Raw genomic sequence first — 10,099 nt, forward strand, 5'->3', positions numbered from 1 at the left:
AGCCCCACCCACAGGCATACTGAGTTGGCTAGTATGTCCCAGCTTGGTGGCTCACGCCTGTAATCCTAGCACTGGGGAGGCTGAAATCAGGAGGATCACTATGAGTCTGAGCTGTGGAGTGAGACCCTGTACCAAATACATAAATTAAAAGAAATTAAAAAAGAGAAGGAAAACAGTAAGTATTAATTACTCCTTTCTATAGACAAGCAGAAATCAGTAGTACAATTATCCAAGCTATCCTGTATATATACATAAGTACATTTTCCCCATCTTTCTTTGGTCCTTTTCCTCATCCCAGTCTTTCCTTCCCTTTGAACAGATTCTTTCCCTTCCACAGCATCTATTGTACCTTTCAGAATTTATTTGCTCTTTCAGGTTCTTACACTAGTGAGACAATTTGGTGTTTTCACATGCTAGTCCGATTTTTTTTTTTTTCATTTATAAGTATCATCTCCAGTTGCATCCATTTTTCCTATAAAATGTCTCCAGTTTATCTTTTTTATAGCTGGGTAATACTCCATTGTGCACATCTTTTTTTCTCCATTCCTCAGTTAATGGGCATTTGGGTTGTTTCCAAGACTTAGCTTTGACAAATAGTGCTGCTGTAAACATGGGTGCACATATATCACCGTGGTATGATGTTTTCAGTTCATTTGGAAAAATACCCAGAAGGGGAATAGCTTGGTTGAATGTGACCTCCAGTCCTAGCTTTTTGAGGAGTCTTTCTCCACACTGAGTTCCATAGTGGTTGTGCCAGTCTGCACGCCCACCAACAGTGGAGAAGCATTCCTCTTTTCCCACAGCCCCTCCAGCAGTTTTTGCCTGAAAAAAATAAATAAATGTCCCTACTCTGTGTTTCTCACACAATAAGAGAAAACTGTGGCTATACCTTTCCTGCCTCAGAAACAAGTGAGCCAGCTTCACAAAATGTTGTGCCCGGTTCTTTGCAGCCTCTGGACTTGACAGCTGATACAACCAAGTGAGTGTGCTATTTCAGTGACCAAATTAGATGTGCTGCTACTCACTCACTTGTACCACACAGATAGTAGTATATGCTCAATAAATACCTGCTGGTAAAAAAAGCAAATGGTCCTGAAAAGAACACAGTGTCTATGAGCAATGTGAAGTCATTGGGCCTAAAGCTCCCCAGACAGTGGCTTTGGTAGGAAGCGTACACATCAAGATTAGTGGGTAATTCAGACTTTTTTCTTTAACCATGTAATCAGTTTAGAAACTAAATCTCTTACCAGATACCCTGTACCTTTTGCTTCTCTACATATCAGTCACCTGCAGAACACCAAAGAAGCCTGACCTCGTTATGGGTTTGCTCTATAGAGCATAAGGAAGGATTTTTCTACGTTCCTCAGCTTTCCCAGTTCTGAGAGTCTTGCTTACTTTGCAATAGAGGCCATTTACTATTTGTAGTAGATTTCTAACTGGTGGGGAACTTATTATTATGAATTAAATTAGCATGGTGCTGGGTGTGGGAGGCCCACCTGAAGGTTGTTGCCAGGAGCATAAATGCAGAACGGGAGAAGCTGCCAAAATGCTGTTAGGAATGCTGTTTGGAGAAGCGATTGGAGCTGCTGGACGCCGTTAGTTCTCTTGGGTTGTTCTGCTGAGAACCTCGTCATGCTGGCTTTCCTGATGAACTTTGGAGAAGCTTTGGTCCTCATCTTGAGCATCAATTCCTGGCTCCGGAGGGGAAGATGGTGCACTGCTCAGCCTCATGAAGCTTATTGCATTGGCTTTCCTGATGGGAACTCAGCTTTCTTCATTACTGGAGAAGCTTGGAACTTCACTGTTGCTGAGGACCAATGTGGTACTTTTGGGGGAGCTCAGGTGCTTACCTAGAGCACTGCTTCCTACTCCAGTTCAGATCCCTCATGCTGCTAGTTCAGCCCTTCATCCGACTGGCATAGACTTCCTAGCTTCCACCACTGACCTTTGGGCCTTCCAGTACAGATTGTGAAGCAAACTTGCATGACACTTTGTTGTAGGCTCTAGGTCCCCAGGTGGACTTGCAGGAGGCGTTGTTGTGAGATCTAGGTATTCAAGTGGGCTCATACAGGATGTTAGCAACTAGGCCCTCAGCTGGAGTCTTGAGTGTTTACGTGTGTGGACAGATTTCCTGTATTTCTTATATATCGTTCTTGGGTGATTCATTATAAAATGCTATTATAAAGTGTATCCTGTATTATTTTCCCCTTGCAAAATCCCTAAACCACTATACTATTGTACTTATTGTAGAAAGTACAAGAGTGCTAGCAGAACGGAAGGATTCTCATTTAATTTTATTCTAGTGCGTAAGCAGAGAAAGTATGCTTTGCACTAATCTAGATTTCTCGTAGCTCTTGCTAGACATTGCTGGGATGTGGTATTAGTCTCTTTTGAAAAGGTGTAGGCAAGGTGTCCATCTGTTTATCACTCATCTCTGTGGAGTTTTTTAATAAATAAAAAAGGGAACCAAGAAGTAGCCCTCAGAGCAACACAGCTCTCCAGCCAGCCAGGTGTGGGGGGATGTGACGTGTTACCCCATTTGGTGATGTGGCTGTTAGAATATCTGGTCTCACAAAATTCCATGGAATTTTGTAATTTAAAAAGGGTATAATGAAAACTTTATGTAATATACACCTTAAAAATAAAAAATAAAGAAAAAAATTAAAAATAAATAAATAAATAAAATACAGACACAATTCTGGCATATATATGTATATATATATATATATATATATATATATATATAGTAAAAGGGGTTATCAAAAGGTTATTATACAACTTCTTTTCTCACTTAATTCTTAATTTTGGTATTTATCTGAGTTGGTATATTTGAGTAAGTTTTTAATTTTATTGTCTGCAGTGTATTTCATCTTGTTTGGAATAGAATATAAAATGTTTCCCCATATCACTGCATATTGTTGATGCAATATTATGTTTAATGGAATATAGTAGTTTTCTATTAAAAAAAAAAGAATATCTGGTCTCAGAGGCCAGCGATGGCTGTATGAAGAACAGAGAGTGCTTCCAGGTAACAGTCTCTGTGTCCCACCCTCTAAATGTGAGGACACTGTAGGCCAGTCAGGGAGGAAGGTGAAGATGATCTCATGAAGTTCCTGCGGGAATTACTCGATAGAGGCCCTGAGTCCTTTGGCTTGCTTCCTACAGAGAGGCAGCTGAGTAAAAGCAGCCCCATGTCATTCTCCTGACAGGGAAGTATTTGCTTCTACTTTTCAGTGTGTGATTGCTGCCCCTTTTGCATCAGAATTAGGGATCAGGTTTAACATTTCCAAACCTCCTACCAAATCAGAATCTCTGTAGACAGGTAAAGCCTCCAAATCCTGTTTTTCACGGAAGATGAAAAGATGTTCTCAAAAATCTCAAGTTTTGTTGGCTGTGAATAAGTTGCATATTTATGTCACATATGATTACTGGCCAGGAGAATAAGATCGAACATTAAACCCATCACACCAGGTTGAGTTTCCCTTCCTGAGCATGTGCCCACAAAGGTGTGAATACTGGATAGGTTCTGTTGGCATGGAAAAAGAATGGTGCAGGCGGGTGTTGAGAGCAATAATGGCCTGTGGTGACACAGCTTGGTTGCCGAAGAAGCATAACAACTCATGTAAAGTATTGCCTTCCTTGACTGCCATTTTTAAAGTTTATTCAATATTTTCACATCAAATACCCAGAATTTATTTTCCTTATTAGTAGCCCCCTTAAGTTTAGAAACCATCAAAGAAACCTGAAAGAATTGACATTTGGTAGGAAGGTGAAAGAGATTAATCTTAGAAGAATTCAGGGATGGGGAGATGGCTCAGTAGAATAAGCACTTCTCTGGCAAGCACAAGGGCCTGAGTTCAATCCTCGGTTCTGAAAAAAAAAAAAAAAAAAAGAAAAGAAAAGAAAATTCAAAATGCCTTCAAAACACCATCCTTTGTGTCCTCTCATTCAACAAATATTTATGACTATCTGCTTTATGTCAGGTACTAAATTTGGCTCTGGGGATAAATCAATGAATGACAAAGGCAAGAAGTCTTGCCCTGTCCTTATGTGACTGACTTCTCAGGGGAAGCAAAAGAGAGTAAATAAATTAAGCAGGTCAAAGGGGAAAATGCTTGAAAGAATAAGTTCTGTAAAGAGCGATATACCAGGCAGGAAAAAAATGTTGTATTCTTGTGGACATGTTACAGTTCTCAATAAAAGGTAGGATTTTCTCCCACTGAAAAGAAAACATTTGTGCAAAGACTTGAAGAAGACAAACAGGGAGTTGTGGGGACACCTAAGGGAGACGACCCAGGCAGACACAGCCCAGGTGAAGGCGCAGCTTTAATGGAGTGCGCCTCATTCATGGAACAAGAGAAGGCTAAGGACTGAAAGGAAATGGACCAAAGAAAGAGGAGTAGGAGATGAAAGAAAGGTAGAATGCAGCAGGATGGGAAAATGGTCCTTAGGCCTCTTCAAGGACTCTGGTTTTCCTCTGACTAGATGGGAAGACATTGGGAGATTGAAAGCAATGTGGCCACATGATCCACTTTTATTTCAGTCAGATCATTGTAGAATTGCGTGAAGTGTAGACTATAGAAAGATGATTGAGTAAACTACTGTGCTGATTCAGCTGTGATACAGTCAAAGTAATAGAAATCAACAAAAGGATTCAGTTTCTGGGTGGAGTAACTAGAAAGGTGGAGTTACCATTAACTGATCTGCACAATACTGTATGGGGAGCAAGCTTTTGGAGGGAGGAGCTACGGGTCATTGAGCACCTGCTAATCATATAGGATCTATTAGGCAGCCAAGTGCAGATGTTCATGACTAGATGAAGCAGAGATCATTCAGCATCTGCATGATATCTGAGGTCATAACTGGGTGAAATCACGAGGGGAGACAGAGAAGCTCAGAGACTAAGTCTTTCAAGTGCTTTGAATCCTACTTAATTTATCTAACTAGTGGTATTGTAGGACATAGAAATACAGATGGGGAAATAGCAAACTTTTAAATTTTTCATTGATAATGACTTGCTACAATGTGAGGACTTTGTCAAAATGATCTGGAAAGACTGAACATCTGAAAGTTCAAGACATTCATATTGGCTTTGATTCATTCAATCCAGAAATCTCAGTAAGTATCCACTTAGCTTGTATTGTAACTAATTAAATTAGAAGTCAGGCACCTAAAAAATTGGTGAGGGGACTGTGAGTCACAAATGGAGCTGCAAATTCTGGGGCAGTTGTTCCTATACTCAAAAGCCAGCAGTTTGGTTGTTCCTCCCAGAAATGACCCAGAGCCTAGACAGAAGCCTTCAGCAAAAGTAGAGATACAGTCAAGAAAGGAGCACTAGATCCAGGAAGTAGAGTGAAGTTTCCAGAAAAAACAAAATACAGTGTTCAGTACTGAGGTTCCAGAGTCAATATGTCTGTGTTCTTATCCCACTGCCATCATTTATTAGCTATTTGTCTTGGAGAAATCCTGCTTACCTTTTCCGAGTGTCCTTTTCCTTTTCTGTAGACATAGTATCTCTTTCATGGAATAAAGTGGAATGGGATAATGATTGTAAAGCATTTAACATGATTGTTATTTTGTTTCTAACAAAAATTTCTAACATTTCTCTGTCTCAATCAGTCCAAAATGTCACAATATTTTCCCTATTGATGACTTGAAAATCTACTGAATCAAACAATAATGTGTAATCTACAAAATGCCCCAGTCCAGTGATACACCTTTCAGTGTATCATTTGTTTCAATAATACAAACAGCCCACTCTGGCATTTGTGACATGGGTTTTAAACCCCTGCCCTAGTCCAGTATTTGGACTGGACTAGGGGTCTAGTCTGGGTAATGATAGAAACAATTCTTGAGTTGCACTTAACTCTGATGCCACTAGGGGGCACTCCCAGAAATTAATTTTGAAAAGGAATGTAATAATTGGTGGGTGGACACAGTGTTATTACACTTATGCTTTGGAAGTAGACAGCTCAGTGAACTTGGTTCTCAGCATCTTTGGCCTCTAATATGCATTATTTTATTGTAGGAATTTACCGAGTGAGTTCCTTTGCCTGTGGGTCACATGCTTTGGTAAGCTTCCATTTGTGAGGACATCTCTGAATTCTGGGCTTTCTGCCCCTCTGCGGTCCAATATACCCATGTGTCCACGTCAAGGTATTAAATCAGGCAACTTATAACCAACTCACTTCCATAATTTTGCATTAATATCCTCATATTTTATACCATGAATTTCTCATCCTGAGCAAAGTGCTAACACATGATTGAGTCCAACTCAAGGCCAAACGGTTGTGGCTCCAGAGTGCACACTCAGCTCTCTTTGTTGATGAAGGAACTTGTGTTGGTGCTAAATGCTAGAGAGTGGTGGTAAGGAGCAGGAATGGCTATTATTCCTTAAGCAGCTTGTAATGTGAGTTAAAATGATGTTTGTGTGAATAATATACTCTATCCATTTTTTAGCATATACTTTATTTGGATTATTACCATAAATACTGAGCAATATCTCCATGTGGACCTATACACAAGTATGAATACATATAGGAGAGAGATAGATAGATAGATAGATAGATAGATAGATAGATAGATAGATTGAATGTAACTATGTACCAGATTCATGAAGGCAATTTTCTTAGAGAAAATTAAGGTCTCAGTTGATTTGGTTCAGTGGTACTATGGTATCAACATGTTTTTTTGTTATGTGTGTATTTAGTACAGGGTCTCACTATGCAGATCAGACTCGTGGTTAACCTCCTGTTTTCTCCCCAGTGCTGGGATTACAGGCATGTGCCACCATGCCCGGAATAGGTGGCTGACTCAGCATGCCCCGGGGGTGAGGCCAGCATGGCATGTGGGACCAGGAACTAAACCCTGATCCCTGTGCTTGCCAAAGCAGTTGCTTAGTCCACTGAGCTACCTCACTGGCCCTTTCAACATATAATCCTAGAAGATTTTTAGCCTACTACTTGGCACAAAGTATACTGAAAGAATGAGTGAATAAATGAATGGCAGTTACTTAATAAATCAGGATAGAAATTAAAGGGGATATAAGTAAAAAGGAGGTTGACCAATAGCTACATTATGGCCATCTTAAGCACCTTTCAATAGATGAATGGGTTAAATATTGTGTCATATATGACACAATGGAGGTGGGACCAGACAGCCAGCCTGGGAAGAATCCAGGCCTTGGCAGATAGCCCCACTGGAGAGTCCAGGTTACTGGCCCCTCCCTACATTGGTGGGACCAGGTGACATGAGGAGTGACAGCCACACAGTAGGACCCCACATAGGCTGCACATGGCAGTCAGGCCAGACTTGTGAGATTGAAAATTTCAGAACAAGCATCAATAGGTGTTAAACTAGGTGAACCAGCATTGTGCTTAGGGAATAGAAGCAAGTGAGTGGGGGTCTCCCTCTCTCAAGAAAAAGCTTTGTAAATTTTATTAATTCTATCTTGTTTTACTTTCTTATTTTCTTTTTTCTGCACTTGTTTTCTTTTACCTGCCTTTTTTCTTTCTTTCTTTTTTTTTTTTTCTAAATGGCAGGTGAGAACTCAAGCCACAGAAAACTAATCCCATCCTGAAACCCAAAGCCCAAATTGTGATAATCCCTCAAGTACTTCATTCCTTCTACCCCTTCTCTAGTTTCTCACAATCATCCTTTGCTCTCCAGCCTTGCTTCTACTTCCTTTGCAGTCATCTTTACACACCATCCTTCCTAAATTTCCCCACCAAAGGATAAAACCACTCTACCAATGGGAAACACTTTTCATACAAAGTCCTAATTTACAGTCAGCTCTGTTACATAACTATAGACTCTGCTCCTCTGGTCTAAAGTACAAAAATCAATGTTTCTCACAGTTTTTCATTTTCTAAATTATGCTTGATGCTATTGTTATTGCTAATTGTATACTACTTTACCTAGGATGTCATATGTGCTTTAATCAGTTGTTCTCCCTTCTGTAACAATACCAGGAAGCTTAGGAGTAGTAACCAAACCATAACCCAACAGTAAAAGACTGAGGACTGAGCCAAACAGATTCCAACACTGCACTCTCAATTAACTTGAAAGGTGGGCTCTTGGGACAGACACAAACCAAGGGCCTCCTACACACAGAAGATATTCCTGAAAAACAGACTTTTCCTACAGAGGCCTTAATACTAGTGGTACAGCCGCCTACTAATCAAATTCACAAGGAGCATAACAGAAAACAATTTTTTTAAAAATGGAAATATAAAATGATCTATGTTCATCTGGGAGATTGACTTGTGGTTCTTTCTCTGGCTTTGGTATTAGAGTAATTCTTGCTTCAAGGAATCATTTTGGGAGTATTGCTTGCCTTTCCATTTCATTAAAGAGTTTAGAAGTAGTTGTATTAGGTCTTCTCTAAATTTCTCATTAAAATTTCTAAATAAAATACTGAAACACAGGATGCAACAAATCATCAAGAAGATTGTACATCATGACCAAGTGGGATCCTACCCAGGAATGTAGGAATGTTTCAACATATGCAAATCAATAAATGTATTATGCCATATCATAATTATGCCAAAGACAAAAATCACATGATCTTCTCAATAGTTGCAGAAAAAGTTCATTCATGGTTTTAAAAAAAAAAAACACAAAAAAAACAACAGCAACAAAACCCCAACAGAAAATTGGAATTGATGGTCCTTACTTCAATCTGATAAAAGCTACATATGACAAACTAACAATCAACATCATACTAAATGGAAAAAATCTGAAAAATTTTAATCTAAAATCAAAAACAAGGCAAAAAAATTGGTCAAGCATTGACCATGACTCATCCACATGTCTGACACTGACAAAGGATCTACAAAGTGCAGTGGAGGGTTACAGGATAAATCCTGAGGGCACTTGACTGGCCTTGTCAGATACAAAAGTTACATCTCATGTTATATAGGTCTTGCTTTATCTTGGTCTTAACCATCCAGCAGAAAAGCATAAAAATGAGGTATATAAAGTAAAGCCATATTAATACAATGAGCTGTAAAAGGCTCAAGTCAATAACTTCTGAGGATGACCCACTAATATTACAGACTGCTGGACAGTGTTGGATTGTTTTGCTGAATTCAAGAACCTATAATATTTACATGCTAATAGAATACCCATCTCTGACAGGACTGAACTGAAGAGGAGGATACAGAGGAAGGACCATTTTGTATTTGTATATACAGAATAGTTAGGATAGATGTATGGCTGCTTTCTCTTGGTTCAGTGAGAGGAAGGATTTGTAGTAGTAGTGTTTGGACAGGATGTCCTGGCTGCTTCTTGTGCTATGGATGACCACTGAAAAGATAACAATGTCCTATTATTGAAAATGTCCAAAAATAAATAAAAAAAGAAAGAAAAGAAAAGGTCCTATTAATCAGCTTGGAAAGTGTCTCATTGATATTTGTTTCTCAATAAAATAAATAAAAATAAAAATTTCAAAAAAAAAAAAGGCAAAGATATCTGTTATCACCACTCCTATTCGATAGAGTTCTGGAACTATCAGCCAGAGTAAATAGACAAGAGCAAGAACTAAAAGGAATAAGGAAGGGCCAGCCAAATAGCTCAGTGGATTAAAGCTCTTGCAAGCAGGGACAGGGGCTGGAGGTTGGATCCCTGGGCCTATCATGCCAGCCCCACCTCTGGGGCACACGCTGAGATGGCAATTGAGACTGGGTGTGGTGGCCTACCTGTAATCCCAGCTCTTGGGAGGCTGTAGACAGGCGGATCACTACTAGTCTGATATAGTAATAATACCCTGAACACCCTGTAGACCCTCCCCTGAAAAATACAAAAAATAAAAGGAATAAGGATAGGAAATAAAGAAGTTAAATGATCATTATTTGCAGATGACATGATACTCTACATAGAAGAGCCACAAAACATCAAGAAAAGACTACAAGACTTAAGAAAATTCACTGGAATAGCTGGATACCAAGCCACTACTCAAAAATCAATAGTATCCCTGTACACAAACAACAAACTCACTGAAAGAGAAATTAGGGAAACAACACCATTCACAGTAGCAACCCCCAAAAAAGAAATACTTAGAAATTAATCTAACATAGGAAGCAAAAGATCTAGACATTGA

The 10,099-nt window shown here is 39.3% G+C and overlaps 1 protein-coding gene across 2 annotated transcripts in view; it reads left to right on the forward strand.

The window, feature by feature from the left end:
- Positions 1–10,099, forward strand: part of Slc25a21 (solute carrier family 25 member 21) — a 560,147-nt gene that overhangs the window by 477,421 nt on the left and 72,627 nt on the right. The gene's annotated exons all lie outside the window — the stretch shown is intronic.

Source organism: Octodon degus, unplaced genomic scaffold (genome assembly GCF_000260255.1).
Source record: "Octodon degus isolate 3935 unplaced genomic scaffold, OctDeg1.0 scaffold00086, whole genome shotgun sequence".
Classification (NCBI taxonomy): domain Eukaryota; kingdom Metazoa; phylum Chordata; class Mammalia; order Rodentia; family Octodontidae; genus Octodon; species Octodon degus.